This window comes from Oncorhynchus tshawytscha, linkage group LG04, assembly GCF_018296145.1.
Source record: "Oncorhynchus tshawytscha isolate Ot180627B linkage group LG04, Otsh_v2.0, whole genome shotgun sequence".
In the NCBI taxonomy this organism is placed as follows: Eukaryota; Metazoa; Chordata; class Actinopteri; order Salmoniformes; family Salmonidae; genus Oncorhynchus; species Oncorhynchus tshawytscha.
The window spans coordinates 51,814,929-51,833,459 of record NC_056432.1 but is presented as its reverse complement, the minus strand read 5'-3'; the positions used below and the strand labels follow the sequence as shown (position 1 = coordinate 51,833,459).

The following is an 18,531-nucleotide window of genomic DNA, read 5'->3' as shown; positions in this document are numbered from 1 at the left end:
CGTTGTGTTAGCTAATCCAAGTTGATCATTTTAAAAGGCTAATTAATCATTTGAAAACCCTTTTGCAATTATGTTAGCACAGTTTAAAACTGATGTCCTGATTGAAGAAGCAATAAAACTGGCCTTCTATAGACTAGTTGAGTATCTGGAGCATCAGCATTTGTGGGTTTGAATTCAGGCTCAAAATGGCTAGAAACAAATAACTTTCTCTGAAACTCGTCAGTTTATTCTTGTTCTGAGAAATGAAGGCTATTTCATGCAAGAAATTGCCAAGAAACTGAAGATCTCGTACAACGCGGTGTACTACTCCCTTCACAGAACAGCACAAACTGGTTCTAACCAGAATAGAAAGAGGAGTGGGAGGCCCCGGTGCACAACTGAGCAAGAGGACAAGTACATTAGAGTGTCAAGTTTTAGAAACAGATGCCTCACAAGTGCTCAACTGGCAGCTTCATTAAATAGTACCCGCAAAACACCAGTCTCAACTTCAACAGTGAAGAGGCGACTCCGGGATGCTGGCCTTCTAGGCAGAGTTCCTCTGTCCAGTGTCTGTGTTCTTTTGCCTATCTAAATCTTTTATTTTTATTAGCCAGCCTGAGCTATGGATTTTTCTTTGCAACTCTGCCTAGAAGTCATGTGTACATGTAGGTAGGGCTAGTGCCAGATAGCCCGAAAATAATTTAAGGAAAACCTCAATGTAGCCTATAATTTGCACATGAATGATACATTTATTGTTTTTTCTTTATTCAACCTGCCCTTTATCCACACAATATTTCATGACCCTAAACATGCCTGCCCCGTGGATATAACCGCGGGGACTGCGGGATATGAGTCAACCCGCGCATCACTCACACACACAAACACAAACTTACCCACACATCACCACATCTGGCTGTGAATATAGATTGTGTTTTAAATGTTTAATGAGGACAAATCTAAAGCCAAGCCATTTGCAGCAATGTTAAGTGTGCATGGATCAAAGCAATGGAGGCTAGGCAGACAGCAGGCTGACAGATGGGGGATAACAACACAGATATCAGCAGAAAGACCCAGTCTAGCTGCTGCGCCGAGGCTGATTGAACCATACTATACGAAGCTTCGCAGGGTACAGTTAGAAACAGGCATGGACACAGGCATGCAGGCACACACCCTTCCACATTCATACAAGCTGATCTATCTTCCCTGCAACTTGCAGGGTGTGTGAGTGCGTATGTATGTGTGTGTGTGTGTATGTATCACCAAAGCAGAGATTCAGTAACAGAATTACCACTACTGAGACATATGCTTAAAATTAGACATGCTGTTGTAATAACTAGTTCATATCAATGGCGCTGGGTTTTACATTCACGATAGTTCATTGCTCAAAGTAATGTAAAAACACACACACACACACACACAAATGCACGTTGCAGACAAAGATACATGCACTTACACACTCACACAAACAGCAAAGTTGCCAATGACATCCAGATATTTGAAAGCTAAGAATTCCCATTGGTTTTCTCACCAGGTTCGCTATCTGAAATTGCGTCAATGGGAAAAGCAGCCCCTCAGTACTCGGAGACCTCACTGGTCAGCCTGGAAAGAGGGTAATACAAGAGGGAAATCCTCCCTCTCTCAACCTGGAAAGAAACAGGGAAACAGTGAGCATTACAGCTGAAGAGAAATAACATACAATCGTACTCAGGGATTTGGATAACAAATAGCATACAAGTTGATCAAAAGTACCATAAACAAACAGGAGTTTGTTTAATCAATCAATCATAGTATATATATATATGTTTTATGTTTCTTTTATATGTTTTATGTTTTTTTTTACAGAGCTTTCAAGTGTGTGCCAGTGTGCCAGAGAATGCCCATCTTTTCGCAAAATCGTAACTTTCCGTAGCCTCTCAATGATATGTTGCCCAGACATACAGTGAATAAAGACAATCAGTGAGAGTGAAAAGAGTTCATTACAGACTTCGAGAGTGTCTAAGTCACGTGGTACGGCCTTATAAGAGACAGAGGGAGGCTGAAAAGAGTGGGGTATTTTAAGATGGAAGCAAGAGCAAAGAGAGTAGGTAATAGAACAAGCGTATTATGTCCTTCGCCCATCCTTCTCTCCTCCTTGCTGTGTTTCCAGATGGCCACCTCCTTCTTAGAGAGAACAGAGGACGTGACCTCTGTCAAAGGCTCAAGAAATGTCTGCCGTTGGGCCCTGGGAGTAGACACATACTCACCTACACAACAGTCTCCATATTTGACACTGACAGCAGGGGCCTGAGGCATTAAAGTTACACACTGAGACACTCACACTCACACACGCATGCAATCAAGCACATGCCTGCACACGCACACACACACACACTCTCAGATCCACATGAGGTCTTTGTCTATTCTTCTCCTCCGGTTGACTGTTAATAGCTGGGGTATTGCCATTGTTTGTCTGTTAACAGCAGCCCAGTATGGTAACAGCCCATTGATGGTGACATGACTGGGCCAGATTGGCCTATAATGGAATGGCTGCCGTAAAGCTCTATACGACCAGGGGGAATGGAAGGAAAACATACTATACCCCAAACAGAGCCACACTGTCTAAGGGGAGAGGAGGGGTGAAGTGAGATGAAAGAAGAGGAGGGTAGGGGAGGGGTGAAGGGAGAGATGGTCATAGGTACGGAGGGAAGGCCAGTGTTTCTTTACGTATTACAGAGATAAAACACTCGGGGAGATAGTAGACTAATCAAGCAATGCAGTCAATCAGTCTGACACGCTGACTCATCATCAATCAAGCAGGGTCTGGGCTGTACGCATGGATACGAGCCAATCAGAGACAGGAATCAGAGAGAAAAAAAGAGAGTAAGAAAGAGAAAGCGAGAGCGAGTGAGAGAGGGAGAAAAGGAGAAAGAGAACAAGGGGAAGACGGGGGCAGAGAGAGAAAGAAGAGTAAGCAGAGGGAAAGGGAAAGGGAAATGGAGAGGGGGTAGAAAGAGAGAATGGGAGATGTGGAGCGAGAGTGGTGGCTCCAACAAGGCACAGCCGACAGTCTTAAAATAGACATTAAAATGTTTCTTTAAAAAGATGATGACTTCTTACTGCTAGCAGCAAAAACTGAAAAAATGACATTGCTGTTTAGAGCATTAATTTGCTTCCTCGTGCGCAAAGAGAGCTTGGACGTCGTCATGACAAGTTATCAGGGCAAAGAAAAGGATAGAACATTTTTTTACGTTTCCAATATACTGTACAAATCCAGAATACAAATTCTCAAATGAGGGTTATAGTTTGGCCAAGTTTGAGAGCAGTGAGTGAGTTTGGTGTGTAGGCCTATTGAATGAGTGTAGAGTGCGACCTGTGTGAGATGAGTATTTTGTATGAGAAAGACACTGTACTGTATAGCCAAATGACCCTCATTAAAAGGGCATGCGTGCATGTGTGTGTCTGTATCCCTCAAAACATTCCATGCATGACTAGTCAAAACACACACGCACTGCCCTTAAGAACAATCCAATTAAAAGCTAACGGGATATTGTTCTCTCTTCAGGAACGACCGCAGAGATAATGAAGGTGATGTAGAACAGTAATCTCTCTCTGCTCCATTACACTCATGTCCCCCAAAGTAGCACAGTGCTACATTAGCTTAGCATACAGAGCAACAGTAGCCATTTCCCACAGCCGCCACTTTAGCTTAGCGCACATCACATCTCCCACTGTCAATGCAGTTAGCAGTTAGTGACGCAACAACACCCACACAAGTATGCTAGCAATCTAGGGTTGCTACATTGGGCTTCCCAGAATAGGGCTCTACCGCCTGGTGAGCACTAAAGCTGTTCTGGGAGATTGTTGAATACCTGGATGAAGTTGAAAAGGATTTTCATGATGAGCTCGGTCCAACTTGACAACCCTATAAAACTACAGCTGCATTCAACACATCGTCACCGATCCACCCCAGTCTCTGGAGATGGTGTCAAGTGTGAATCAATGCTAGCCTCTGAACGCACCACTAAGGGAACAGCAGAAGACAAAAGACTAGGACACACACACACGAGCGCAAGTGCACATGCGCAGACAAACACACACATATACAAACACACACACTGGAGTTTGGTGTGTATGGCGATAACGTGTGATTCTCACCAAACTGGCAGTCAGGGTATCAGATGGTGTTAAAAGGGGAGGGTTCACACACACACACTCTCTTCCCACATTCATACACAACCTGACTGAATCCCATCACCTTGTGTCTCCAGTGTGTGTGTGTGTGTATTAACCTATCCCAAAACCTGAGCCCTAACCCGCCAGAATGAAAGCCTAAACTTTAAAATGTCCATAGAACGTCACATTTCGAAAGGGAGACTGAGTTCCTGTTGGTCACACACAAACACTCTACGATGTGAACATGCATTCAAAGAACCTGGGTTTGACATTAACCCCCCCCACCCCCTCCACTAATTGCATTAGGCTAAAATTCTCTCTCTCATCAAGAGAGCATCCCTGATCATCCCTATTGCCTCTGATCTGGCAGACTAACTTTTGCTTTTTGCTTTTGATACTTAATTATGTTACTTTTACTTGGTGACTTTCACTTTTACTTGAGTCATTTTCTATTAAGGTGTCTTTACTTTGACTCAAGTATGTTTGGGTACTTTTTCTACCACTGCATGTTTCCTGTTTTTCCCCCTTTCTGTTATCATTTTAGTGTGCGTCCCAGCACAAACAAGCACAAGCAATTTACTTTTCCTTCCTTTCACCACCACCAGTGAGTGAGTGACTGAGTATGTGTTTGTCTGTTCTCTTCAGGCCCCTGTAACAAGGCAAATCGTTTCTTATAACTCAGCCAAAACAGACTACAGCCCGCAATTTCAAATGGGAACAAATGAGTCATAGTGGGCAGAACAAGCAAGGAGGTGGGCATAGCCAAGCATGAGCTAGCGAGATCTTATAGGTGCGTTCAATATATTTGCATATTTCCGTTAGGGAACACTTACTCCGAATTGCGTGTGAGCAATAACTCAATTCGCCTTCGCACTCCTTCAAAACTACGCAATTTTGGGAACAGAAAACTGTATTGGGATCAAATGTTTCATTGATGAGAAAATCTGCAGAATGTCGGCCAAAATCCATCTCGTTCCATCTCCTCCCACTGCCGGCCACTGGGCTTCCTGGTAGTGAGTGGAAATGCCAAGCGGAGGCTTCACATTTATACATCCGGTGAAATATCTGTCTCATTGTTCTATCTGTGACCGGAGTGTAATGTAAACAAGCAGTATAAAACACAGGAAGAGATTTTACCATGAACACCGGTGACATGTAGTCTGGTTGGAAGTAGGTGAGAGGCCTTATCTGTTCACTGCATTACCAGACACCCACAACATACCCCAGTCACACATGGGCTTACCTTACCATATAAACATAGACCACATACACAGAAGGTATCGAAGGAACAGAGGCGGAGAATTGTAGAAGCGGATGAGTGTACCTACCACACACTATTGCCATGACTATACCCACACATGCATGCACGTTTATTTAGACCAGGTTATACGAACAGACCCCACAGAGCAACACAATTAGACCAAACCAAATCATGAGAAAACCAAAAGATACTTGACATTGGAAATAATTAATTAAAAAAACAGAGCAGACTAGAATGCTATTTGGCCCTAAACAGAGAGTAAACATTGGCAGAATACCTGACCACTGTGACTGACCCAAAATTAAGGAAAGCTTTGACTATGTAAAGACTCAGTGGGCGTAGCCTTGCTATTGAGAGAGCCAAGCATAGCCTTGATACTGGTTCTCAAGAGAAGACAGGCTATGTGCACACTGCCCACAAAAAAAAGAGGTGTAAACTGAGCAGCACTTCCTAATCTCCCGCCAAATGTATGACCATATTAGATTGACATATTTCTTTCAGATCTTTTGAAAACAAATCAAATTCTGATATACTCCCATATCTATTGTGTGAAATACCACAGTGTGCCATCACAACAGCAAGATTTGTGACGTATGTTTGAAACCGGACAGTGTTTTTATATACTTTTATTTTATTTTGGCTCCTGCAGGTCTGTTGGGCATAGTTGCTGTGAGCACTGCTGTCTGTCCCGGGATCCTGCCTGATTCAGCATAGGGGGAGAGACACGAAAGCCCAGATACTGGGGAATCCCACGCCGGCCTACGTTTTATTTTTCTTCCACCCCATTTGCCGGATGCCACTCTGGCCTGGTGGAAGTTTTGCCGCCGTGTCGGCTTTCCACAGCCGACTGGCCGGTGCTCAGCAGGGTTCCATCCCCAATTGGGTCTCCCCCATCCCTGGAGAAGGAGCTGTTCTTGACCTAACCAACCAGCCATGGAGGTAAGTCACTCGCCGTGGAAGTCGAAGAAAGCATCCTCTGGCAATGGAGGTCTCCATGGAAATGTTGAACCCAGATCTGACATAGACCAGAAACAGCTTTGCCGCCCTGGGTCCAGAGGTTCCGGCGCCTTCTTCCTTGGTGGCTTCCCATTCAAGATCGGATCCGGAGGTACAGTGCCTTGCGAAAGTATTCGGCCCCCTTGAACTTTGCGACCTTTTGCCACATTTCAGGCTTCAAACATAAAGATATAAAACTATATTTTTTTGTGAAGAATCAACAACAAGTGGGACACAATCATGAAGTGGAACGACATTTATTGGATATTTCAAACTTTTTTAACAAATCAAAAACTGAAAAATTGGGCGTGCAAAATTATTCAGCCCCTTTACTTTCAGTGCAGCAAACTCTCTCCAGAAGTTCAGTGAGGATCTCTGAATGATCCAATGTTGACCTAAATGAGTAATGATGATAAATACAATCCACCTGTGTGTAATCAAGTCTCCGTATAAATGCACCTGCACCGTGATAGTCTCAGAGGTCCGTTAAAAGCGCAGAGAGCATCATGAAGAACAAGAAACACACCAGGCAGGTCCGAGATACTGTTGTGAAGAAGTTTAAAGCCGGATTTGGATACAAAAAGATTTCCCAAGCTTTAAACATCCCAAGGAGCACTGTGCAAGTGATAATATTGAAATGGAAGGAGTATCAGACCACTGCAAATCTACAAGACCTGGCCGTCCCTCTAAACTTTCAGCTCATACAAGGAGAAGACTGATCAGAGATGCAGCCAAGAGGGCCATGATCACTCTGGATGAACTGCAGAGATCTACAGCTGAGGTGGGAGACTGTCCATAGGACAACAATCAGTCGTATATTGCACAAATCTGGCCTTTATGGAAGAGTGGCAAGAAGAAAGCCATTTCTTAAAGATATCCATAAAAAGTGTCGTTTAAAGTTTGCCACAAGCCACCTGGGAGACACACCAAACATGTGGAAGAAGGTGCTCTGGTCAGATGAAACCAAAATTGAACTTTTTGGCAACAATGCAAAAAAAATGTTTGCCGTAAAAGCAACACAGCTCATCACCCTGAACACACCATCCCCACTGTCAAACATGGTGGTGGCAGCATCATGGTTTGGGCCTGCTTTTCTTCAGCAGGGACAGGGAAGATGGTTAAAATTGATGGGAAGATGGATGTATCCAAATACAGGACCATTCTGTAAGAAAACCTGATGGAGTCTGCAAAAGACCTGAGACTGGGACGGAGATTTGTCTTCCAACAAGACAATGATCCAAAACATAAAGCAAAATCTACAATGGAATGGTTCAAAAATAAACATATCCAGGTGTTAGAATGGCCAAGTCAAAGTCCAGACCTGAATCCAATCGAGAATATGTGGAAAGAACTGAAAACTGCAGTTCACAAATGCTCTCCATCCAACCTCACTGAGCTCGAGCTGTTTTGCAAGGAGGAATGTGAAAAAATTTCAGTCTCTCGATGTGCAAAACTGATAGAGACATACCCCAAGCGACTTACAGCTGTAATCACAGCAAAAGGTGGCGCTACAAAGTATTAACTTAAGGGGGCTGAATAATTTTGCACGCCCAATTTTTCAGTTTTTGATTTGTTAAAAAAGTTTGAAATATCCAATAAATGTCGTTCCACTTCATGATTGTGTCCCACTTGTTGTTGATTCTTCACAAAAAAATCCAGTTTTATATCTTTATGTTTGAAGCCTGAAATGTGGCAAAAGGTCGCAAAGTTCAAGGGGGCCGAATACTTTCGCAAGGCACTGTACCTGCGTCTACATCCTCGGTTCTGTCTCCCTCTCCGGAGGCTTCAACCTCGGGTTCAGAACCTCGGAGCTCCCACCCTCATCAGAACGTGAGTCTACCTGAGACACAGGCTCATTCAACATCAGCGGCTGTCATCATAGGCAGCTCTATGGTGAGAAACATCTCAGTTCCAAAGGCAAAAACCCTGTGCTAACCAGGCGCACGAGTAAAGGATATCACAAGGCTGCTTCTGACTGTTCTACGACAGATTGCTGGGAGCTGACACTGTCGTAGTCCATGTGGGGTTAAACAACCGCAGGAGGGCCAGCTCTGAACATTATGAAAAAAATATTTTTATAGAACTGATTTTAGCATTCAAAGTATCCAGTAACCAGTGCCTGCAACCCGGTTCAGGTTGTCAGTCAACCTACCAGGGTAGTTGGTAACAGCACAGGAATGAAACCATCAACATGTATTGATCCCATCTTTACTAATGCAGAAATCTGCGTCTCTAAATTTAGTACTGAAGATATGTGGCAGTGGTGGAGTAGGGGCCTGTTGTGAAATCTGTGAATGTTTTGTAATGTTTTAAAATGGTATAAACTGCCTTAATTATGCCGGACCCCAGGAAGAGTGGGGATCCATCATAAATACAAATACAAAAAGGGCAGCCAGTGAAGAACAAACACCATGTTTATTTTTTCCACCTTTTGTACTTCAACTATTTGCACATCGTTACAATACTGTATATAGCTGTAATGTGACGTTTGAAATGTCTCTATTCCTTTGGAACTTTTATGAGTGTAATGTTAACTGTTTATTTGTTATCGTTTATTTCACTTTTGTTCATGATCTAAGAGGCAAAGAGGAAAGTTCAGGTCTTTAAGCCTTCAGCCTTACCTTGCCTCTCCATTCCATCCTCTGTCTCTCCTCCCCTTTCTTCATGCCTCACTCTGCTTCTCTCTCACTCTGCCTCTCTCTCACATCTTACCTCCACTCCCTCTGCGTCACCCTGCATCCCTTCATGTGTCCCCCTGCCTATGTTCTCCTCTGTTTTGCTCTTTGCACAGACTGTCAGTCCAAATGGGACTATAGAGACAACCAAGCATAAAACCTCGGTCATCACATCTACACACACAAACACACACACACACACACACACACACACACACACACACACACACACTACCACTCCCATGCAGAAAGCAGCTGCTCCCCCTGACCTTCCTGAAATATTTAACTATTTCTCGTTCCTCAATTCAGCTTTTCACTTTGTCCTTACTCGGCATCCCCCGCCTGGCCAGCGTAGTCAAAGAAGATTTTCACTGCGGCTGCTCTCTTCAGCCACTCTGCCATCCTTCATGCTACTTCAGGAAAATGGCATTGAAATCTTATTTGGGGTTCACAGGAGAGAGAGAGGTGAGGATGGGAGGGAGAGAGAGAAAGAAAGAGAAAAAGAGAGAATGTGGGACAAAATAAGAGAATCACAAGTAGTCCGGCAGTGAAAATACTTTTGTAAATTCATGGGAAAGAGGGGCATACAAATATCTTGGGGTGTGGTGGGATGGGGTGAGATTGGGTGATGCTGCACGAGTGGCGGTCGTTGCCATTTAAGATGAGGGAGGATGATCTTTTTGTTTATATGAGCATGGCCTTATTTTTTATATTAGCATATTGGATGAATGTCATTCATATTCCATTAACCCAGCTCAATGCAACATTGACAAGTTTAGGCTACTACACGACAGTCAAATTTTCCCTGTACCCATTATGAATTAAAAGTTGAAAATGTAGGAGCACAGGTAGAGACCATTTTGAGTAATCAATACTGCCATTCAATACCGCCTTGCACACTCTTGCCTGCATCTAGCTGAAAACAGTTTAGCAGTTACGCCGGTGGGCCCCGGTGGCAATAAATTAAACAAACCAAAAGCTTACCTTGACTTGGAAGAGTTCTATTGTTAGATAGCAATAGCTAGCTAACATAGCATCCCTCTCTGTTTGAGTAGGCTAAAATAGCAAGCTGCATTTGCTAGCTAAGTTTTAAAAAATAACTAAAAAATAAAAACTCTCCCTAATTTTGGAAGAAATGTATTTGTTCAAAACTGTTCAACTATTGTCTTTCTCTCTCTTTGAGTGAACTACTCACCACATGTGACGCAGTGCTAGCCAGCTGTAGCTTATGCTTTCAGTATATTCTCTGATCCTTTCATAATGTGGACAACAAGTCAGTTCATGCTGCAAGAGTTCTGATAGGTTGTAGGACATTATAATTACTGTGTAAGTCTATGGAAGGGGTTGAGAACCATGAGCCTCCTAGGTTTTCTATTGAATTCAATGTACACAGAGGAGGACAGAAGCTAGATGTCCTCCGGCTTCACCATGGTGCTACCCTACAGAGTGCTGCTGAGGCAACTGTAGACCTTCATTGTAAAACAGTATGTTTTAGTCAATTATTTGGTGACGTGAAAACATTTAGTATAGCTTCATGTAAAAAATAATAACTTTGGCGTGGCGAACCTATAGGCCTTCAGAGTGTGACAGGTTTGTGATTCTGAAAGGACAGCAACCGTAATACCAGCGCACTCATGTAGGAGAGCATTAAGAGAGTGCACTTTTTGTAAAACACAAAGGCCAGTGTTCCAGCACAATATCATCTTCAGGGAGCAAGAATGTGCAGCTCTGAACTGGTTTTGGCATGTAGCAGCTCACAGAAGAATGACATCGGTAGCCGGTAGGGTAGAAAATACATTTCAATTGAAGATATCTACCAGCAGGGGCACAACTTTCACTGGGACATGTCCCCCCCCACATTCTGAAATTGCATTTTTGCTCCCTCCAATTTACAAAACGAGGCAATGGTGTGCTTTAGGACCTTGCGGAAGCCTCCAAGCGGTCAGATAGGCTGTTTGGAGTGTTTATCTGACTGAATTTTTTTTTAAATAAAAAGTTATGTCCCCCCCACTTCTAAAACCAAGGTTTCGCCCCTGTCTACCATTAAATACTAACTAAGGCAATAATGGGTACGCAAACCAGTTATTGAAAAAATGTGGTCTGAAGTGTTGTTTACTAGGCTATTTGTGATGTGCAATTGTCATCATGCACTATTTGCATCAGGGGCATACACATGGATGGGGCATGTGTGGACACAAGCCCACCCAATCAGATTGATGTGTTTTAAGCATTGTTGTGGACTTAAAACATCAAATTCGGTATATTTCGTCAATAAAAAAATGTGTGATTTTCAGAGTGAAAATCTGAAAGAAACTCAATAACAAACATAGGAAAACAGGATTTTTTTACACAGGGTGTCTGTCTTTGCTTCATTGGGTGGGATATTTAAGAACTTTTTGGCAAATTTAGAGTATACTGACTTCTCCAGGCACCTCTACACCATTGCACAGAGCCGATGGAAAGACAGCAGTCACACACAGTATGATGTTAAAGGATAAGCAGTCCATGGCCTCGGACATAATAAGCCAGTAGGTCCCAATCATAAGAATACAGAAACACAACCATTAAGCATTTCCCAATTGAAATGTACAACTATTACTTCCCATTGCAAAAAAACATTTCACATTTAGCACACAAAGTAACCTGTGACCTAAAGTTTAATGTGTAAGTGACAGCGTTTTAACTACTTTGCAGATATGGAAAATCAGATACTCATAATATCAGTCAAAAGTATCAAATACCCAGTTTATGTTATGTTACAAAACCAACTTCATAATAGGTTAAACAAAAAGTTAGATTTGACTCAACATTCCATGATTTTTATTTAATTTAATTTTTATTTCAACTTTATTTAACCAGGTAAGCTAGTTGAGAACAAGTTCTCATTTACCACTGCGACCTGGCCAATATAAAACAAAGCAGTGCGACACAAACAACAACACAGAGTTACACATGGAATAAACAAGCATACAGTCAATAACACAATAGAAAAAAAGAAAGTCTATATACAGTGTGTGCAAATGGCGTGAGGAGGTAAGGCAATAAATAGGCCATAGTAGCGAAGTAATTACAGTTTAGCAGAATAACACTGGAGTGATAGATGAGCAGATGATGATGTGCAAGTAGAAATACTGGTGTGCAAAAGAGCAGAAAAGTCAATAAAAACCATATGGGGATGAGGTAGGTAGTTTTAGTTGGCTATTTAAAGATGGGCTATGTACAGCTGCAGCGATTGGTTAGCTGCTCAGATAGCTGATTAAAGTTAGTGAGGGAAATATAAGTCTCCAGCTACAGCGATTTTTGCAATTCGTTTCAGTCATTGGCAGCAGAGAACTGGAAGGAAAGATGGCCAAAGAAGGTGTTGGCTTTGGGGACGACCAGTGAGATATACCTGCTGGAGCTTGTGCTATGGGTGGGTGTTGTTATCGTGACCAGTGAGCTGAGATAAGGCTGAGCTTTACCTAGCATAGACTTATAGATGACCTGGAGCCAGTGGGTCTGGCGACGAATTTGTAGTGAGTGTATTTACTTAATTGAATTAATTGAATCTTTCCCTTGTATTATACACTCTCTCACACCTCTCTTCCCACCTTCTCTTTCTTCCTCCATTTTTATAATGGACACCAGATGTGCATTGAAGTACAGATTGAACTTATATTTATAATATGTATAATGCTTGCATTATGCATTTTGCACGGTCTTTGTAAGTTTTGTCATTTTGTTTCTAGTTTCACTTTGTAATTAAAGATGTGGAACTCAATTCACGCTGCGCCTTGGTCCGATCATTTTCAAGAGCGTGACAGAATATCCCACCAACAAAGGACCAAGCAGCGTGAAAATTAGGTAAGGAAGTTTTGGACTTGGGAGGACATGAGAGGACAGTCGCCAAGGAACATGGAAGGACAGGAACATGGAAGGACAGCGACGACGCCGGGGACCACGGCCACAGAAACCCCAAGATTTCTTTGTGGGGGGGGCACATGGAGCTGGCAGTCGAGCAGGGGAGAGTTTGGGAGTTGGAGGAGCAATTTGATGATCGGGGCTCTGTCCGGGCACGGCGTCCAGTACAGCTCCATGGCCGGAGTCTTCCTCGGCGCCGGTGTCCAGTCCGGGTGCGGCGTCCAACCCAGCTCCATGGCCGGGGTCCTCCTCTGCGCCGATGCCCAGTCGGTGCACGGCGTTCTACCTCATGGCTGGACCCATGGGAGGGGGCAAAGACCCGCACCGGAGCTGCCACCAACACTAGTCACCCCCCCTACCCTCCCCATTTGGTTTCAGGTTTTGCGGCCGGAGTCCACACCTTTTGGGGGTGGGGATTTCTAGGTTGGTGGTTTGTGTGGTTCCCAATTAGAGGCAGCTGGTAATCAATGCCTCTAATTGGGCATTATATTTAGGTAAGCTTTTTCCCCACCTGCATTTGTGGGATATTGTTAGTGTGTTTGAGAACTACGTCGTAACGGTCTTTGTAAGTTTTGTAATTTTGCTTCTAGTTTCACTTTGTAATTAAAGATGTGGAACTCAATTCACACTGCGCCTTGGTCCGATCATTTTCGAGAACGTGACAGAAGATTAACAGCGCCTACGCACTGTGCTTTCACTGGCTGGCCCTAGGCTGAAGCATCTGCATTTTGGAGCTGCCTTATTCAAAGAAAGAGACCAAGTTTGAATTGTATATTTATTTAATTATTTTTACATCATGTGCTATACTGATATGTGACACAAATTAATGTCAGAATCTTGGAAGACCTCCAGAGGTTGAGATGTGATCATTTTGCAAGTTTACATAACAGTGTTGTTTCTCAAGAATCGATACTGTCACGTTCTGACCTTAGTTCCTTTTTTATGTCTCTATTTTGGTTTGGTCAGGGCGTAAGTTGGGGTGGGCATTCTATGTTTTTCAGTCTGTTTTGTTCTGTGTGTTGTATTTCTATATGTTTGGCCTGGTATGGTTCCCAATCAGAGGCAGCTGCCAATCGTTGTCTCTGATTGAGAACCATACTTAGGTAGCCTGTTCCCACCTGGTGTTTGTGGGTAGTTGTTTTCTGTGTCTGTGTTTCACCATACAGAACTGTTTAGATTTTTCATTGTTTCACTTTGGTTATTTCGTATTCAGTGTTCAGTTATATTTCATTAAAATGGACACTTACCACGCTGCGTTTTGGTCCGATCTTTCATACTCCTCATCAGATGAAGAAGATCGTTACAGATACCTCTCGAAAATGCCCCTTTGCTATTGTCAATGTGAAAATGGTCAGTCTGAGAGAACTGGAACTGTGCTCTCTCTGGGTCTGAATAGGCCATGTTCTCCCTTTGGGAATGTATTGTGGTACAGACTCACCCCCGGAATGTTCTGACTAAAATTGAAACAGAGCTCCAGAGACAGTTGAGAGGATGTCTCCATTCTAAGGTTCTTAGGTTCCTTGTTAAATATAGGGGATGAATAAGTTACGTAGATCATCTCTAGAGATATAGCGAGGGAGAGAGAGCGGATTTAGATATATGAACAGGTGGACAGCTTTGAGACCATAACACTTATGGCAAGAAAGTGCATACTGTACATGCACGCACGCAAGCAAGCACACACACGGGTATGCACAAACACACACATATACACCCTCTCAAACAGCTACATCACAAACTGCCACACACAACACGGTGGCTCAGAATTGACATGCCAGTCAAAAAACAAAGACACGAAGAGAGCATAGATCAAGGATTCTTGATAACCTCTAATTCATTCATCAATTAATTTCCAGTGTTAAATAACACAAATATGTGAGAACAATATTGTTTGTGAACAAATGTTTCATTTTGTCATTATAATGAGGTTGGTAGCAACATGTGAAAATCTGTTGCAGCTCAAGCCAACTACAAAATGCAATGCGCTCTCTATGAGCTGATTGGCTAGCTTTGGAGAATAGTAGTGAATAAATCACAACTATGAAATAACACATATGGAATCATGTAGTAACCAAAAAAAGTGTTAAGCAAATCAAAATATGTTTTATATTTGAGATTCTTCAAAGTAGCCACCCTTTGTCTGGATGACAGCTTTGTACACTCTTGACATTCTCTCAACCAGCTTCATGAGGTAGTCACCTGGAATGCATTTCAATTAACAGGTGTGCCTTAAAAGTTAATTTGTGGAATTTCTTTCCTTCTTAATGTGTTTGAGCCAATCAGTTGTGTTGTGGCATGGTATGGGGGTATACAGATGAAAGCCCTCTTTGGTAAAAGACCAAGTCCATATTATGGCAAGAACAGCTCAAATAAGCAAAGAGAAATGAAAGTCCATCATTACTTTAAGACATGAAGATCAGTCAATCCAGAAAATATCAATAACTTTGAATGTTTCTTCAATTGCAGTCAAAAACCATCAAGCACTATAATGAACCTGGTGCTCATGAGGACCACCACAGGAAAGGAAGACCCAGAGTTACCTCTGCTGCAGATGATAAGTTCATTAGAGTTACCAGCCTCAGAAACTGCAGCCCAAATAAATGCATCACATAATTCAAGTAACAGACACATCTCAACATCAACTGTTCAGAGGAGACTGCATGAATAAGGCCTTCACGGACTAATTGTGGCAAAGAAACCACTACTAAAAGACACCAATAATAAGAAGAGACTTGCTTGGGCCAAGAAACATGATCAATGGACATTAGACCGGTGGATATATGTCATTTGGTCTGATGAGTCCAAATTTGAGATTTTTGGTTCCAACCGCCATGTCTTTGTGAGACGCAGAGTTGATGAGCAGATGATCTCTGCATGTGTGGTTCCCACTGTGAAGCATGGAGGAGGAGGTGTGATGGTGTGGGGGTGCTTTGCTGTTGACACTGTGTGATTTATTTAGAATTCAAGGCACACTTAACCAGTATGGCTACCACAGCATTCTGCATTGATACACCATCCCATCTGGTTTGCACTTAGTGGGACTATCATTTGTTTTTCAACAGGACCCAAAACACACCTCCAGACTGTGTAAGGTCTATTTGACCAAGAAGGAGAGTGATGGAGTGCTGCATTAGATGACCTGGCCTCCACAATCACCCGACCGCAACCCAATTGAGATGGTCTAGGATGAGTTGGACCGCAGTGTGAAGGAAAAAGCAGCCAACAAGTGCTCAGAATATGTGGGAACTCCTTCAAGACTGTTGGAAAAGCATTCCAGGTGAAGCTGGTTGAGAGAATGCTAAGAGTGTGCAAAGCTGTAATCAAGGCAAAGGGTGACTACTTCGAAAAATATATCCTAATCTATTTAATACTTTCTTGGTTACTACATGATTCCATATGTGTTATTTCATAGTTTTGATGTTTTCACTGTTGTTCTACAATGTCGAAAATAGTTTTAAAAAATAATGAAAAACTCTTGCATGAGTAGGTGTGTCCAAACTTTTGATCCCTATTACCCTCCAGTACAGAGAGTGGCTTTATCACGATGCTACGTCATACCCGGCCGGATTTCTGCCTGCTTGAACGGCAATAGCTCAGAATCTTATGAAAACATGACACTGGGAATCGATACAGCATCCCTCAGAGATGCACAAAGACAATTTAACATTCAAAATGGGTGAACCTTTAAACACACAGGTACAGGGAGGTAGGGAACACAGCCAGCTGACAAAGCATCTCCCTCTGGATATACAGATCTACAAACTGGGTCACAGATAAACAGAGCGGCAATACAGAGTCATGTCATTAGGAACTCCAACCCAGTCTATATTGTACTACACTGATCACAACACTTCAAAACAATACATAGCAGCTTGGGGCATAGAGGTATCAGTGTTATTTTTCTACTATGTAACTGTAATGACGTAAGAATGCACTGTACAACAACAACAAAAAGTGATCTGTTGTGTCACATTATACTGTAATTACCTAAAACAAAAAATATGTACTGGGCCATATTGAGAAGAAGTTACTGTCTCCCGAGTGGCGCAGCGGTCTAAGGCACTGCATCTGAGTGCTAGAGGCATCACTGCAAACACTCTGGTTCGAATCCAGGCTGTAATCACAACCGGCCGTGATTGGGAGTCCCATAGGGCGGCGCACAATTTGCCCAGCGTCGTCCGGGTTTGGCCGGTGTGTGATGGGTGAACCTTTAAATTGTGAATAAGAATTTGTACTTAACTGACTTGCCTAGTTAGATAAAGGTTACACTATTGGGGCAGCAGCTACAGACACCATCGCTCAAACAACAGTACAGGGGTATTCACTGTATATGTAAAGCACCTATCAGCCTATTCAGGCATGTAGAGCTATTAGTGGCTAATTAGCAAATAAATAGTTATGCATATGTTATATAGCCCAGGGGGAAGAGAGGATAAATAAGGTGCCATTTACCTATTCAGAACAGAATTATCCCCTACTCTAAGAGACTAGCTAACATTAGTGTCGTGGATTAAATGAACTGAATAGCATAAGGTAGTTGTCTTCAGTCTCATGCATGTCTCTGCAGTTTTATGACCCTGACTCACCCTCACCTATTGTGTTCGGCATAACAGGTACTGTGACTAAGTGCTGCCCATCCCTTCGGAGCACGATAGAGGGACAACACCTCTACAGGTCTCACACACATGCGTGCACGTGCACAAACACGCACACACACACACACACGCACACACACACACACACACACACACACACGCACACGCACACGCACACGCACACGCACACACCCTGACTCCAGTCTGCCTGACGGAACCTATCCCTTCACCATCTCAATATGAAAAGGGCAGGATGAGTGGGCACATGTTGGACAGGGGCCATTATACCAACCATCCTCCCCAGTCTCTCTCTTTCTACTCTGCTCCCACTCTCATCCCTCCTTTCTCTCTCTTGTATCCCATTTCTCTCTGTTTATCCATGTGGAAGAGAGGGATGTTTACAAGACTATCTCATCAGACTCTGCCTTGGATCTCTACAGGGAAATGACCTCTGTTCACACTCTCCCTCTCGCTCTCTCACCCCCCCCACCCCCAGACACAGAAATAGAAAGTATTGAGAGCATATATCCTGGCTGGTAGTGATTACACACGCCCGTAAGAATCTGAACCAGAATCTGGATGAACAGGGATCAGCATGCCTCCTGGGCGCTTTCATATACCGAGAGGTAACAAAGAAGTAGTACTTCAACATTTCATATTAAACTTTTACCAACCCCATTCCCTCTCTCCTTTCCTCCCTGCCTCCTTCCCTCTTTCAGTCTCTATAACTTGGAGAGGGTCTCAAACTCCATGCACAGTGCAGCATACATATAATAATGAAGGTGGGGGAGTGGAGTGGACGAGGAGTGGAACCCATACAGTATGTGGATAAAGGACATAGCCTTGCTATTGAAGGGAAGATAACAGAGCAGGGATGCTCTGTGAGTCAGAACTCGTACAATAGCCAATAAGAGAGCTGCAAGGCACAATGCAGTGCTGTGGAAAAACCAAGGCCTAAAACTTGTTGAGTTGT

At 43.1% G+C, this 18,531-nt stretch overlaps 1 protein-coding gene across 5 annotated transcripts in view; it reads right to left on the bottom strand.

The window, feature by feature from the left end:
* Positions 1 to 18,531, bottom strand: part of LOC112248969 (LARGE xylosyl- and glucuronyltransferase 2-like) — a 188,344-nt gene that overhangs the window by 36,132 nt on the left and 133,681 nt on the right. For 4 of the 5 annotated variants that reach the window (XM_042320854.1, XM_042320855.1, XM_042320852.1 and 1 more), the window contains one exon: positions 1,508 to 1,622. The exons of the other annotated variant lie outside the window; for it this stretch is intronic. The gene's annotated coding sequence lies outside the window, so the exon portion shown is untranslated. The remainder of the gene's footprint in view (positions 1 to 1,507; positions 1,623 to 18,531) is intronic. 5 annotated transcript variants of the gene reach the window in all.